Consider the following 16,772-nt stretch of genomic DNA (forward strand, 5'->3'; position numbering starts at 1 on the left):
CAAGAAACTTATATTTTATATACTAAACAAATTAAATTTTTAACCTAGTTTATATACTTTACCTTAAATTATAATAGTCGGAGATCATTTGTGTACTTTACCTTAAGTGTTTTAATTTCATAAATTTTAAAAATCTTTTTTATTTTCACAAATATGATAAAGTAATGTATAAAATTATAGCTTTTATCATAATCGTTTTTTGTTTCGTAAGCGGTATACATTTATACTTCTTGAACAATTTTTATTTAGGTGAAGAAGAATTTTGTTCTTAATATTAAACTCACAACTTAATAAAAAAAATGTTAACTAAAATCTTTTAATCAGCTACTCAATAAAATTATATGTATTTTAATGGTTTCGTGGTAAAAAATTGAATTGAGATAAATTTTTTTAAACCGATGATCAAAATCAAAGAATTAAAAAATAAAATAGACCAAAGATTAGGGATGAACACAGGTCGGGTTTGAGTCAACCCAACATAAAAATTTTATATCTTTCACCTGCCTTGAACCAACCCGACTCTAAAATTTTACATTCTTCACCCGACTCTGGCCATATTTTTTAAGATAAAATTAGAACTCGACCCTAAATAATATTTATTAAAAATGTTATTTTTATTGAATAAAAATATGGATTTAATTGAAAAAAATAATATATAGAGATATTATTGTAATTATCCCTAAATATATAAAATATAATTATATTTTTCGGATATTGTCAAATTTAGATTTAAGATTTAATCCGAATCATTTTTAAAAACTTAAATCAAATCTAATTAGATGGAAACCAGTTAAATTCTGGTCCATCCCTACCAACGGTGTTTACCAAAATAAAATTGGATTTGCAACGCGTTGCCATTCGTTAAATAACGACTTCTTTATCCAAAACAACTGGAGACGGTTAGAGGAGTGCCAAATGGCAGAGCCACTGTCACAGCTGAGCTGCCACTTAAAAGCTCCGAGCAAACTCCTCAACCACCGCAGTTGCCGTCATCCAATGGCTTCGTCTTTAGGCACCGCCGCCTCTTCCCTAATCTTAGGACCTTCCTCCTCCGAAGTTCGACTTTCTCTCAGTTTTTCCTCCTCTTATTCTTCTTCTCTTCTCCTCTCCTTTCTTTCTCTTCCTTTTTTAACTCTTCCTCTCCTCTTTGTTCCCATTTCTCTCGCTACCAGGTTAATTCTTCCTTTCACATTTCATTTTTCTCCTTTTCTTATATTAATGTTCTTACTTTTTTTTAATTAGTTTTGTTTATATTGATAAATTATTAGAGGAGATCTGCAGTTAATGTGTCGAGTAGAGGAGGATTCAGCTAAGTAGCCAGTCCGAAATGTGTAGCTTCGGATCCTGTTCAGTTGAAGAGTGCTAGAGAAGATATCAAGCAACTTGTCAAATCTAAGTTCTGCCATCCTATTCTGGAATTATTCCCTCTTCTTTTTCCTCAATTTATTCACTTTGTTCCTTTTTGAATAAATGTAGCTGTTTTCTTTTGATTTTTTATCGTAGAAAAATAATATCCTGGTTTATTTGAAGAAATTAAGTACTTAACCATTTGGTATGAAAGTGAAAGATGATTAAAATGATTTTTTTTAAGTGTGTTTACTGTTTAGTCTGATAGCTGAGCAATAAGAAAGAAAATAAGATTACTTTTCATCCTAATGCATAAAAATAAATTATTTCAAATTAGAATGATAAGAAAAGTAAAAATTGAGAGAGAAGTGAGTTTATGCATAAACTTCCAAGATTATTCATCATTTTTCAAAATGTATCTTTTTATCTTAATTGCAAAGCACATAATGCTAAGATAAATATAAATTTTATTCTCTCTCCCATATTTTTTTGTTCCAGTTTTCTGTAATTCCTACCAAGAACATCGTGTAAAGAATAATTGCGTTTCCTATATGCTCACTCTTGACTTCTCTCTTCCTTCAGTTTTCCTTCTTCCCCAAACTTCTTTATATCGCCAAGCAAAGCCTAATAAAAATATAATTGTACTTAGTTCAGTTGAGAAAAAAATTGTTTATTTTCATTTGTAATTTGTTTTTACACACACCAGATTCGCCTAGGATTGCATGATGCTTTCACCTACAATAAGAACATTGAGGAATGGCCACAGAGGGGTGGAGCGAACGGAAGTCTTAGGTTTGAAGTTGAGCTAAATCATGCTGCCAATGCTGGTAGCATATTCCTTTCCTCTTATAACATTTAATTAGCTTCGTTGGTAATTGTCAGCGCCGTTGTCTCATAAGCTTGCGTTTCAGGCCTTGTGAATGCATTGAGTCTTATTCAGCCTATCAAGGATAAATACTCTGGTGTTACTTATGCTGATTTGTTCCAGTTGGCTAGTGCTACTGCTATTGAGGTCTTGCTTGCTATTCTTCTCCAAGAATATCTTTGCATTTTATACATTATGTAGTTGTTGTAATCAGAATCAAATTGAAATTCAGGAGGCTGGAGGACCCAAAGTTCCCATGAAATATGGAAGGGTGGATGTCTCTGGTCCTAAAGAGTGTCCTGAGGAGGGAAGGCTACCCGGTAAGTGAACCTTATATTATTGCATGGTTTTTTCATGGCTAATTAAATTGTAGAAGAACATGGTGTGTTGGATTTCCAAAATTAAGAATTGTAACTAGAAACTTGAGGCACCTAATCCAATATAGGGGGTGAGCTACTGAACTGGCTTGAATGATTGGACAATTAATCCATGTAATTCTGGACTTTTGGGTGGGTCATTGAATTGTTGTGAAGTGTGTCATGGTTAAACAGATAATTTCTCTTTATCTGACAAAACTAAAAAATAAAGGCTACCTGTAGGCGTTCCATTATCTAAAACATATAGCAAATACCTGAAAAGATATCATTATAGATTAATAAGAATGTTGGGAACTTTAGGATTTTCAGAAGAGTAATACTAGGTTCTTATAAACAGATTGGCCATTTTTTGCTTGTCATTTGTGTGACGGTTGTTCACTTAGGAACCTAGAATATTATTAAGACAACTTTATGTTGCAGACAACTTTATGTTGCAGACTTTTGTAAGTAATGAGCCTTTAAGTTTACCTCTTCCAATATTTTGAAGCTCTAAAGTATGAAGTGCAATTTCATCTTCTCATCATTAGATGGCTAAAATTGGCAGTTTTCATACTTTTAGGTTGTTTAGGCTTTAGAACTGCTAGAATATATCCAAGTCATTTGGGCTTGCTTTTTGCCCCGGATTCCCTCATAGGTATCGATATGTTCACTTATGCTTTTGTCTACCACTAACATTTATAGCAATATCTCTGCTACTTAGATGCTGGACCACCTTCGCCTGCTGATCATCTACGAGATGTTTTCTATCGAATGGGACTAAATGACAAGGTAAAATTGATTGTAAAACATCCTTGATAATTATCTTCCTCATGGAAAAATTATATTAATCATCTGACCAATCGATATGTAGGAAATTGTTGCATTATCTGGTGCACACACACTTGGGAGGTCCCGGGCAGAACGTAGCGGTTGGGGTAAACCAGAAACCAAGTATATGGTATTTAAGCTACCTGTTTTGATTAATATGAAAAATATGTTTGTCTTACTATGTTCAGTTGGCTATTTGTCATATCCAAATCTTGATTGAGGCTAGAGATTTATGTAGCAAACGTTTAGCAATTAGCATTATAGTCCGTTATATTTGCCATAGAATTTAGCTAGTTCCTCGTAGAAGCAAACCCATTATCCTGGTTGCATTTTGCATCAACAGTGTCATAACCGTCCTTCGGGTAAGTCCAGAATCGGGCTTTGACTTAATTAAAATGTGTTAGAGCCGCCATCAATCATTTAAAAAAAAAATAGGTTGATCGGATACCTTAATTTATCATCTTACCTGATTTGTGTTTTTACCAAAAATATGTCGGATTCAGGAGTCGATTACAGTCAAGGAAATATTAGCACCCTTGTACTGCCCTTTCGGTACCAACCTAATTTTTCGGTTGTCTTAATTGTGAAAATTAAAAGTTAAATTAAAATTTAAAGATTCGATTTGAATTATTTACCTTTGATCGATTAAAATTACACCTGAAAGATCAATAATGTTAGATTGTAAAATAAATTGAATATTAAATATTAAATAAATCAAAGAGAAAAAAAATGTTAAATTTAAAAAATGTTTAAAAATGTTGAAAGAGAAAAAAATAAATAAAATAAAGAAGATATTAAATTTAAAAATAAACAAAATAAGTAAAAAAATGTTAAATTTTGAAAGAAAAAAATGTCAAAAAGAGCATGTTAAAATCTTTTTTTTAAATGTTAAAAAATAATACTAAAAAGAGCATGTTAAAATCTTTCTTTAAAAAAGAATAAACAAACAAATATATAAAAATTAAGGGATCAAATTGAAATGAATTGAAATTGATGGACCAAATTAATGTTAAAAGTGAACTGCAAGAAAAAAAATAGAGAGATAGGGGACCAAATTACAGAATACAAGAAGTATAATCAGGAACTAAATTGAATTAATTGAAAATTCAGAGGCAAAATTACAATAGGTGACCAAAATGAATTGTGCATCAAAAGTACAGGGACTGCAAAAATAATTTAACTTTCTTGTATTTATAACCTGATCCCCCCTATGAATAGCCCAAAATCAATAAAAAACATTTTCATTCCATTTCACAAAAAAACCAAAAAAAAAAACTCTCATATATCCTTTCCCCCAAAATCATCCGGACACTGGCCGACCAGCCCCCGACGAGCCCCCTCCGCCGCTAGTCGCCGTGTCGACCGTCGTTCCGACAGCCGAAAAAAATCCAAACCACACCCAAAAGCTTCTTCTTCACTCCCCGATATCGAAATCGAACCCCAAACCCCTTAAAACACCCTCAAATGGCGTAGATCTAGGATTAAAGCCCCGATTTTTACCTAGTGACTTTTCGTATTCTGGCATCCTTGGCTCCTCGCGGTTGTGCTTTCCTTCGTGTTGTCGAATCTCTTCTCTCCTTGAGTTTTCTCTTTGCAATGGATGTTCAAATACGCTTTATTATTTTTTTTTGTGTGATGTTTGGGTTGCCTCGGTCTTTCTTGTTGTTGTTACTTGATTGTTTTCGATTGTTATCTGCTTTTCGGCCTCCCCGGTGAGGCATTTATAGCCCCCAATCGGGGTCATTTTTCATTTGTTTCGAGGGTCGTTTATCCCGGTTTCTTGATTTAATCGGGATAGTCGATGTTGTTGCTGAAAACTCGGGATGATGCAGTCTCGGGCTGCCCCGATTCGAACTCCGAGAATCTCGGTCGGCTCGATTTAGGTCTTTGGCGACCCTTCGGTTGTTATCCACTATGCAGCGCTAGTGCTAGGGTTCCCGAAACCCTAATCTGTTGGACTGGTTTAAGCCCATTTTCCTCCAAATCGGGTTTGCTTTGCTGGGTCAGGCTAGCATGGCACGGTTGGGCTTCATTGGACCCGAATGAACTCTTCATTGGACCTAAACATAAAAACAAAAAAATGATAAATATATATGTATAATAAAATATTATATAATATATAAATATATATATTCACTATATAATATATAAATATACTATATCATATATAAAGTATAAATATATAATGATATATATATATATATATAATATAAATATACTATATAATATATATAAATATATAATAATATAATATAAATATATAATATAATATAAATATATAATCATATAATAAGTATATCCTATATAATATAAATATACTATAAGATATATAATATATAAATATATAATAATATAATATACTATATAAAAAGGGTCGAACAAAAATGTGTGTCTACAGTTGTCCCTCTTTTCCCATAGTCGTGTAACGAGAATAGGGCAAAGATTAAAAGGCACTATTTTTGTCCATCATAAATGGATCACCGAGCTTAACATCCTCCATTATAGGGGTCGATTCCTATCTTATTGAATATCCTCCGTCGCAGAGTTGAAATTCGATCTGAAAAACCCATGTTGTGATTGGTTTGTTGTAGTTAATTTGGACTAAATTACGGATGACTCTCTTACCATGAAGTTGAGTCGATCTTGAGATGACTGCTTGCACGATATCCGTCGTCATAACCTTGAAATCGTGGTTGACTCATTCGCTATGAAGTTGAGTTGAACTGAAAAATCTTGAGTACGATATCCTTCGTCGTGAAGTTGAAATCGTAGACGTCTTGAACGTGGTAACCTTCGTTGTGAAGTTGAAATCTAGCTCGAAATATTAACTTGAAAGTAGTTCCTGAATCTTCTTCTAGCCCAATATTCTTTGTCGTGAAGTTGAGTCCAGATTGAATAAATTTGCCTTGGGTCAGATATCATTCATTGCGAAGTTGAATTCTAACTTGGATAGGTTGCATTGTTTTTAATTTTGAGCTTCCTTTGAATTTAGTATTCTTGAAATTGATTCTGACAAAAATATGCAAAATTACGCATATATACTATGCTATGGATGCAATGATCTTATGTATGCCTAAAATGCATATGCAACATGTTATTTTAGGGTTTAGAGAGAAATCTCAATCTCCTGCTATCGGTCATAATGACTTTCGACTTTTTGACAAACTTGAATTTCTGATTCTTGATTTTAGATTCTCTGGTCTTTAGCAGGTTTTTGATCTAACACCCACTCTGGTCTTTAGCCTCAATGAACTAGAACTCATTATCTCAAGTATGGTGCAAAAACCTTTATCAGCTTCTGAGCACCTGTACCTTTCGGAAAACCTTTGTACAGTAATACACAATTATCTTTTCAAAAGTGAATAAATCATTTTTATTTAAATTCAATCTAAGATGCTTGAAAGGAATTGTTTTTTAGAGAAATTATCATATTTATTTATGAGGAAAAAGAAAAAAAAGAATACATGGCAAACATTCTGAAAAGTCAATACATAAAAGAAATACAAGTAGGTGCCCTAGATCTCGACAATGTAGACGCCTTTGAACTGACACACCGTTAGATGACTTTTGAGTACAACTTTTGTCAAGGGGACTTCGAAGATGTGACAACATTCGGGAGAGTGCAAAGTTTCTCCGAATTGTTAAGTCTATGGAAGACTTGGATGCAATGATGATTTACTGCCTTGATATGGAACCCTTCCTATGCGCGAATCCTGTATCATTATCCAGGCTGCCCTTTCGAATTTTCAACTTGGATCCATCCTTGGTTTCAAGACGCCCTTTGCGGGTTTTCATCTTAGACCCACATTGTTCTTGTTTTTTGTTTTTTATTTTTCAATTTAGAGCGCCCTTTCAGGTTTTCACTCTAAACGTTTTATTTTGCTTCAACTTAGGGTGTCATTTCTGGTTTTCATCCAATGCGAAGTATTTATTAACGTGATTAGGTAGTTCCGGCCCGTCCATTTCAGTCAGGATTAGCGCTCCTCCGGAGAAGGCCTTTTTTTTACGATATAAGGCCCTTTACAATTTGGCATCCATTTTCCTCTGAAGTCTTTTTGAATTGGCCAAATCCTCTTTAGTACAAGATCTCCTTCACATAATACTCTTGGGCGCACCTTCTTATTATGTGCTCGAATCATTCATTTTTTGTAGAGTTGACCATGGTGAATAGCCTTAAACCTCTTTTCTTTTATTATGTTCAACTGATCATATCGAGTTTGCACCCATTCTTCATCATTCAGTTTAACTTCCGAAAAAATCCGGAGTGATGGGATCTCTACCTCAATGGGCGATATTTCCTCCATCCCATATGCTAAGGAAAATAGGGTTACCCCAGTAAAAGTTTGTACCAAAGTTCGGTAAGAAAACAAAGCAAAAGGCAATTTCTCGTGCCAATCATTGTATGTCTCACCCATTTTCTCCACTATTTTCTTGATATTTTTGTTTGCTGCTTCTACCGCTCCATTCATCTTTTGTCTATAAGCAATAGAGTTGTGATGTTTTATGTTAAATTGTTCACAAGCAGCATCCATCATTTTATTGTTTGAGTTTGTTGTATTATCGGTAATGATTCTTTCGGGTGAACCATACTAACATATTATCTTTTTCAAGAACTTACAAATAGTAGACTGAGTGACACTGGCATATGTCGCAGCTTCCACCCATTTGGTAAAATATTCAATTGCTATAAGAATGAACCAATGACCATTTGAAACTTTTGGGTGGATTTGTCCAATGATATCTATGCCCCACATAGAAAAGGGTCATGGTGTCGTCATCACATGAAGAGGGTGAGGAAGAACTTTTATTTTATCCCCATAAATTTGGCATTTATGACATCTTCTAGCATAGTTGATCGCTCTCTAACGTGGACCAGAAGTATCCATATCTCATAATTTGTCTTGACATCATACGTCCATTTGCATGAGTTCCACAGACTCTGTCATGTACCTCTTCCAAGATCATCTTTGCTTCTTCTGCATTTACACATCTTAACATGACTTGATCATGGCTTTTCTTGTATAAGACTTCCCCATTAAGAACATATCCGGTCGTTATCCTTCTGATTGTTCTTTTATCAGTTTTGGTGGCTTCTTCTGGATAACTTTGATTTTTAATGTATTGCAGGATGTCGTGGTACCAATGTTTGGTATCTTTTATCTCTTCAATGTGGTAATAATGAGACGGGTACTCATATGACTGCATGTCAATTGGCATCATGTTAGATTCCCCGCCAGCCTTGAATGCTACTGTCAAGGTAGCTAAGGAATCGACCATTTGATTTTCTTCTCTAGGCACATAGTGGAAAGTGACTTCTTCAAACTCTTCAAGTAAATCCAATATGAGCTTTCCGTATTCCACCAGCTTTACATCATTTGTCTCCCACTCTCCTCAGAGCTGATAGATTAGTAAGGCAAAATCTCCATATACCTGTAAGGTCTTTATATTATGTCAAATAGCAACTCGAATCCCTAAAACACAAGTTTCATACTCAGCCATTTTGTTAGTGCAATCAAAATTCAATCTGCTAGTGAACGGATAATGATTTCCTTTGGGTGAGACTATGATAGCTCCAATGTCATGCCCTAACATATTTGATGCACCATCGAAATGCATTTTCCAGGCATCACATGTGGAAGTGCTCGCTTCTTCTAAAGATATGACCATCAAATCTTTATTTCAGAAGTTCTACTTACTAAGAAGTTCGATATGGCCTTTCCTTTTATAGCTTTTGGCTCACGTATTCAATGTCAAATTCTGATAAAAACATCTGCCATCGTGCTAACCTTCCAGAGAGAGCAGACACACCCAACATGTACTTAACGGATCTAACTTGGAAATCAACCAAGTGGTGTGGTACAATATGTATTATTTAAGCCTTTGTGTAGCCTAGACTAAAGCACAACAAACTTTTTCAATGGGTGAGTATCTAACCTCGCAATTAGTGAACTTCTTGCTCAGGTAGTAAATGTCTATCTCTTTCCTTCCGGACTCATCATGTTGGCCCATGAAACATCTCATTGAATTCTCAAAGATGGAAAAATACAGGAATAAAGGTTTGCTCGGGATGAGAGACATTAAGATAGGACTACGAGATAAATACTCTTTTATTTTCTCGAATACAGTCTAGAAGTCATCATCCCATGTTCCAGAGTTGTTCTTTCGAAGAAGGCTGAAAATTGGGTCGCACTTATCGGTTAACTGAGATATGAACCGCGCAATATAATTCAATCTACCCAGAAAAGCTCAAACTTCTTTTTGTGTTTGTGGGGAGGTAAATTCTAGGTGGTTTTGAATTTATCCGTATCAATCTCGATGTCTTTCCTGCTAACCACGAAGCCTAACAACTTTCCAGATATTACTCCAAAGGTACACTTGTTGGGATTTAGTCTCAACTGGAACTTTCTCAACCTTTAGAAGAATTTTCTCATATTCTCGACATGTTCTTCTTCTTTTTGTGCTTTGACAATCATGTCGTTAACATAAACTTCAATTTTCTTGTGCATCATGTCATGAAACAAGGTCACCATAGCTCTTTGGTACGTTACCCCAATATTCTTTAATCCGAAGGGTATCACCTTGTAGTATAAATTTCCCCACATTTTGATGAATGTGGTTTTTTCCATGTCATCTAGATGTATTTTAATCTGGTTATATCTTGAGAATCCGTCCATGAATGAAAAGAAAGCATTTCCTGCCATGTTGTCCACCTGAGTATTTATGTGCGGCAAGAGGAAGTTTTCTTTAGGACTTGGTTTATTGAGGTCTCGGTAATTGACGCACATATGTACTTTTCCATGCTTCTTTAGCACCAACACTATGTTAGCCACCCATTCCGGATACTTGGCTACTTGAAGAAAGCCAGCATCAAACTATTTCTTGACTTTTTCCTTTATTTTAAGGAGCATTTCAGGTCTCATCCTCCTGATCTTTTATTGTACGAGTTTGCATTCTGTCCTGATGGGTAGTTTGTGGACTACCATATCTGTATCTAGCCCATGCATGTCTTAATAGGACCATGCAAACACGTACTTGTACTCCTAGAGTAAGTCTATCAGGCTTTGTCTTGCTTCAGACGGAAATGTTGTGCCAATTTTAACTTCATTTCCTCTTTTGTGCCCAAATTCAAAACTTTGATTTTCTCTTAATGTGACAATATTTGTTTGTCTTCTTTTCCACCATCCTTAATAATTCAGAAGGTAAGTTGCACTATTCTTCATTTTCACATTCATCAATTTCCCCAAGACAATTGAGCTGTTCAAAATCTATCTTCGGGTTAGAATCATCATTGTCTGCATCATTAATATCTAGGGACCTAAAAGGGAAATAATAAGAGAAATGTGTATATGCGAGAGGAAGGTATCCTACACAGAATGAAGAAAAAATAAATACAAAAGAAAAGGAAATGAAGAATGAAGAAATGTTTGTCGGAAAATAAACTGCTTCTTTTATTGAATATGAATAAAATCAATTTATTAACCCTTACAAAAAATACCTATTGCCCGGGTATAGGAAAATAGAGAAAGTTTGAGTATTACTCTGAAAGAAATTTGAAAACCACATGTTAGTCGTCCAGTTGTTAAGCAAGAACCCCGACGGTAACGGATGGATTCTGGATCTATCAATGTTTTCACTGTTGTTCGTTGTTATGGTATTGATGCTTAAGTCTTTCAAAGCAACCTCCAAGTCTGGTAAGGTCGTTTCAAACACATAGCCACCATATCTAAATGTATCTTGAAGAGGAGGAAATATCATTGGTTCCCATTGAATTTCATCCTCAGTCAATCTTGTCAATCTTCTTTATCAACACTTCCAAATTTCATTCTTTTTTTATTGGTGATTGGGCTGAACCCCAAGCCTAAATTGATCTAGCTTTATGACAGGAAAAATGGGATCAATTCTACCCTGCAAAAGACTTTCAAATCATTTTCCTATCTCAGTACATTTTCCCAGGGTATGTTTTAGCTCCATCTTGGTGCATTCTGAGAACCTAGGTCTGAAAATCTTTCCACATTCAGCCACGAATGTGATATTTACAAATTTCAAAGAACGAAATGAATATTCTAAAATGTCTTCATCCACCTTATTGTATGTGGCATCAGTGGTCACACTTACCACTATATCTTCCTCAGTGTTGATGATGATAAGGGTTTCATCAATGACAAACTTCACTTTCTGGTGAAGTGTTGATGGCACCGCCCCAGCTTGGTGTATCCATGGCCTTCCTAAAAGGCTGATTACCTCCCTCTTTATTTCGTCAAATGCTCGGATCATACTCTGGCATGCTCGCATGTGGGAGGTATCCATTGGTAGTCTTTTCAAAGTGACACATTCAGACCAAACCTGTTGTTGATTAACACACTTGGCAAGGCATGTCCTTTACAATGAGTTGTAATGTGCAATGCTTTAGCCCAACCTCTTCCTCCGGATGGGATATTATCATCAGAAAATGAGATAATATTGTCAGCCTGAGTGTTGTTGACCAGACTGTCTAGTTTATTGACTGGTATGTCTTATGGTACAAAGGTCTGATTCAAGACCTTCAACAGTGCATCTCTATGTGCCTCCGAATTTAGTAGCAGTGCCAACATCAAAATACGTGCTGGAAAACTGTGTAGTTGCTCCACAACACTTTATTCACTATGCTTTAGGAATTTCGGAAACTCCATTACTTTCTCCTCTTTAATAGGTTTATTTACCACCGGTTCGTCTCCCTCTAATGGCTCAAGTGGTCTCTGGGGTGGATGAATTTCTGGGAATAATACTTCCCACTTCCAACAGCATGCCCCACTTCATGAGCATCTTCTTTCACAGTGCTCACTTAGAAATCGTATTTCTAAGGCACTTGCTGATCATTTTTATAGGGAAAGGTCTGGGTGCTACAATCACTACCTTTGTTGGTGTCTTTTCTATCGACTGCACCTTAGGGGTGATTATCAAAGGGCACCTAGCGCCATATCCTTGATCAGATACTTCTTTAGTTGCACATGTGTCTGCTTCCGGAGTGTTCTTGTTCTCTTCATAACATTCCAACTATTTTCTGTCCATCATTAGCTGGATCAAGGCTCTAAATTATGGACATTTCTGCACATCATGTCCCTCTTCATTGTGATAGTAGCAATAATTGATACATGTATCCTCTGTTGCATCGGGATGTGGTGCAAGAAATCCTACCTTCACCATTTGTCTCCACATCCAAGCCAAATGAGACTTTACTTCAGAAACAATGGTTTTAACTTTCCTACCTTTCTTTTCAGTGACTGCATTAATCCCAGACTCTTGATGATTAGGCAAAGGATTTTGTGCAACATTTGGTGCTCCTGAGTTGTTGAAGTGGGTCCAATTTTTGTTGTGGATTCTCTGCACAATCCTCTTGAATGTGAGGCAGTTCTCAATAGTGTGCCTTAGAACACCGCCATGATATTTGTAATGTGCGTTCTCATCATATCACATGGGGTATGAGGACTTCATAAGTTCCACCGAATATGGTGACACTGTATGAGTGTCAAAGAATTACTGATAAAGTTCTTTGTAAGTCATGTGAATAAGATCAAAATGTTTCTTTTCTTTTTCTTTCCTGGGTTCCCTTGTATCTAGTCTAGAAGTACATGATGATACAACTGCAGTCAATTTTAAGTTAGAGATTGTAACACATTTGTTGGTGTTGTAGGTGTTGATCTCTCTATCCCTCTTCTTTATAGGAGTTTCTTACTTGACTCCCTTCCTTCGATCTTGTCTTGTTTTATAGCCATTTATATCATCTCCCCGACCATAACCAAGTCAAAAAAGTTTCTAGATGTGATTGTAACCAGGTGCCCGAAGTAAGGAGCCTTCAGTGTTTGAACAAAGAGCTTTCTGGTTTCCTTCTCAACCAAATGTTGATGAACTTGCACAGTTAAATCCCTCAATCTCTGTGCATATTGTCTGAAACTTTTGTTATGCTTCTTCTCCATACTTTGCATCATAACTCAATCTGGTCTCATATCATTTACATGTTTGTATTGTTCTAAGAATGACTTGGCCAGATCCTTTCAAGTTTTGATATGAGATCGGTTCAGCTAGTTGTACCACCGGATGGCTGAACTTGATTGACTCTCCTGGAAGCAATGAATCAGGAATTGTTCATTTCCTACGTATCCTGGCATCTTTCGACAAAACATGGTGATGTGGTCTGAAGGGCAACTATTCCCATCGATCTTTTCAAAATCTAGGACTTTAAATTTTGGAGGAAGAATCAAATATGTGACTAGGCTTAACTCCAAGGCATCAACTCCATAATAGTCGTTATCCCCTTTAACCGTCTTCATCTGATCTTCCAACTGCTTGATTTTTTCCTCCATTTTATTTGCCTTGTCGTCTTCATTAAAATCCGGTATATGGTAGTTATTCGGATTATTCTAAGGATTGGATACAACAGTTTATACTTTTACAGCAGACGAGGCTTATGTTTTTGCAGCGGATGAGTCCCCTTGAAGTCCTGGTAGGATTCCCGGTGAGATAAACACCTGAGTGGTAGGTGGCACAGTTACTCCTTCAGATGTCTCTGCCCTAGGAGTACTTGCCTGATTCAAGCCAGATAACTTTGGGACGATTTGATCAACCAAAGACTCTTGGCTTTTAGTGATCGATTCCAAAGTGCTTTGATTATTCTGACTTATTTTTCTTCAAGCTCCCTTTGTAACCTCATCATGTTCTCTTCGAGTTGAGCAATCTTAGCTTCCATTTTCTTATTCTTTGAACAAATATTATGAGGATGAGGTGTGTCCAATGCTTGAGGTGGTATATCCAATGTTTGTTCCTTTTTTTGATGAGACATTTTCTGTTAGTTAATGTGAATGTAAAGAAATGAAGGAAAAAATAACAAATGCAAAGTATGTAAAAATGCATGATGTATTAAATTTTCGAGGCACTGATCCAAAAATGCGTATGTTATTATAAAATATTTTTTATTGGGACAAAAGTGTTATTTCTTAATAGACTAAAAACATCTCAAAGTTACATTCTGACTAAGTCCTCTAGACCCCGAACAACTTCTAACAGGTTGACAAGTCTTCTTCCTTCATTTGTCACCGGTTGAATACCTTGTCGGACTACTCCCGCTTCTTTCACCAAACTGTGCAAGTGTTGTGCTACTGTCTGTACTTTCTCTAAGAAGTCTCGAATGACCATATCTCTGGCTTTCACCCTTTGTTGAGCTTTCTCCCAACGAAAACGCCATTGAAACCCTCCATCAAAGGGAACTATTTAAAGCTCACTTGCTTGTTTCTTAAACTTATCCACAATGGCCTCCAACTTAGCTATGGTTTTGCCATCCTGTTCTTGTTGTCTTTGAAGAGACCTCTCCAGATTAGCTACCTTATTGTTCAACTGTTTGTTCTGATGTTAGCTTTCTAACAAACATCTTTGGGAAGTCTTTAAATGTTCTTTCAGTGTCTCATTTTCATCTTATCATTCATACTACCTTTTCAGGTTGCTGGCTTCACCTTTTCAGTATTCGGAAGATCTTTTCAGAGTGGAATTGTTCTGAACTTGCTCTTGATACTCCTTTCCCAAATCTTCCAACACAAAGCATACTTTATTCTGTTCTTTTTCTAACCTGTCTTCCAAATCTTTCTGAGTATCGACATCTAACTTCCATTGGAATCTTTCAGCCTCGAGTTCCCTTAGCCTTTGTTTCAGTTCCTCATTTTCAGCTTCGAATTCTTTCTTTGCTATCTCCGATTCGGAGGGAATTGGTTTAAGATGCTTTTTCATGGTCTGAGTGTCTTCATTATCTGGTACGGGAATGGTGGTGTTCTTTCTTAACTTTTGCCATTCTAAATAATCTGGTGTAAGCATGTCCTTAGCAGCCACAACATCTATATGAAATATCTTCTTCCATGACTCAACTACATCTTTGACCTTATTCTTGTAGTTATTCTCATGGTATGCAAATTCTGATTCAAATATTCCATGTGTAGTTGTGACAAATTGGTGTGCCCCATACTGCTGAAGTACCAAAAGTGGAGAATATCCGACTCCTCCCCATAATCCGAGTAACATCATGGTTTTTTAGTCTACACATCGATAAAGGATATCACTATGGGTTAACCAATGGGCTCTCCAGACAATGTCCTTATCTTGAAGGTGCGTGAATATCTTTACCCATTTTTCTTTTGGGATGCATTCTTGTCATTTTATTGTAAGGAATTCCCCTAAAAGAGAGTAAGTGGTGTTGAATCGGCAGTAAGAAATCCCGTCAGTCTTCCAGAAGTGACTATGGATCCAGACCTGAAGAAGCTGAGTGCACCCTATAAATCTTCCTCCCCAAGTATTTCTGCAATGGTTGAATGAACGAAAAGTTACACTAATATTGTTGATTCAGGGTTCACTCGCTTCGATAGTTATTCGAACAGTTCCACCACAACCGCCTCGATTTATCCCAAAGTTTTTGGGAAGATAACCAAGTCGTAGGGACCTAGTGTGAAATGGTTTATCACCTTCCATTCATCTCGATGATTCTTCATTAGTTGCTTGATATGGGTCCAAGCAATTCCCTCTCATTTACCTTGTGCTGAATCCGGATAGTTTCCCACTTTTCATCTACCCCAACAACCTTTGCCAACCCATTCTTGAAAGGTTAACTTTTAATGTGCTTGGTGTAGAATCGGTCCATTCTGATCCCTTCATAACGTAGTAAAGTAGTATAATCTTCGATTGTGGGCACCATGTATTCTTGATTAAATGCAAAATAGTTGTACCCCGGATTCCAGAATTGCACTAAGGCTCGAATTAGGGGCTCATCTATCTTGACATAGAGTAGAAGCGTGATATCACCATACCACTGGCAGAGTTTCCTTTTCTGGTCATTTTTCCAACTGTCCTAAATGCTTAGCAATTCTTGAACATCATTCTTCTTAAGGCTGACAGAAGCATAACTAATCAGATCTAACACATAGTTGTCTTGCAGACTGTCTCCCTTTTCCTTTTGAGTCTTTTATAGTCATAGTCGGACCTATGCATTTTTCACCTCTTGTATTACAACCCCTTTGTCCATTAATGCAAATTATTTATGTCTAACGAACACTTTTTATGGATCAATCACCTTTTTAAAATGATGTGGATGGACAAAAATAAAAGAAAACAAAAATAATGAAAGGAAAACAAGTTAGTAAGATAAAAATAACAATCAAAATAATAATGAAAGTAAAAATTCCTACCTTACATGATATCTACTCCACATGCTTTTATTCTTACCCGGACATGATTTCTATCCCTCATGTTAATTTTTTGAGCAATTCCTAACCCATATTTTCCTAGTTTGCATGCTTTGAACAAAAAATAAAATATGAAATAGCTCAAACATCCTAGGTTTTGAAATGAAGTTTCGGGGTGGG

General features: G+C 36.0%; 1 pseudogene; it reads left to right on the top strand.

Annotated features, from left to right (window-relative positions):
* Positions 1 to 915: 915 nt before the first annotated feature.
* LOC120176159 overlaps positions 916 to 16,772 on the top strand; it is a 33,846-nt pseudogene continuing 17,989 nt past the window's right edge.

The sequence above is a fragment of the Hibiscus syriacus genome, unplaced genomic scaffold, assembly GCF_006381635.1.
Source record: "Hibiscus syriacus cultivar Baekdansim isolate YM2019G1 unplaced genomic scaffold, ASM638163v2 tig00112230_pilon, whole genome shotgun sequence".
Taxonomy (NCBI): Eukaryota; Viridiplantae; Streptophyta; class Magnoliopsida; order Malvales; family Malvaceae; genus Hibiscus; species Hibiscus syriacus.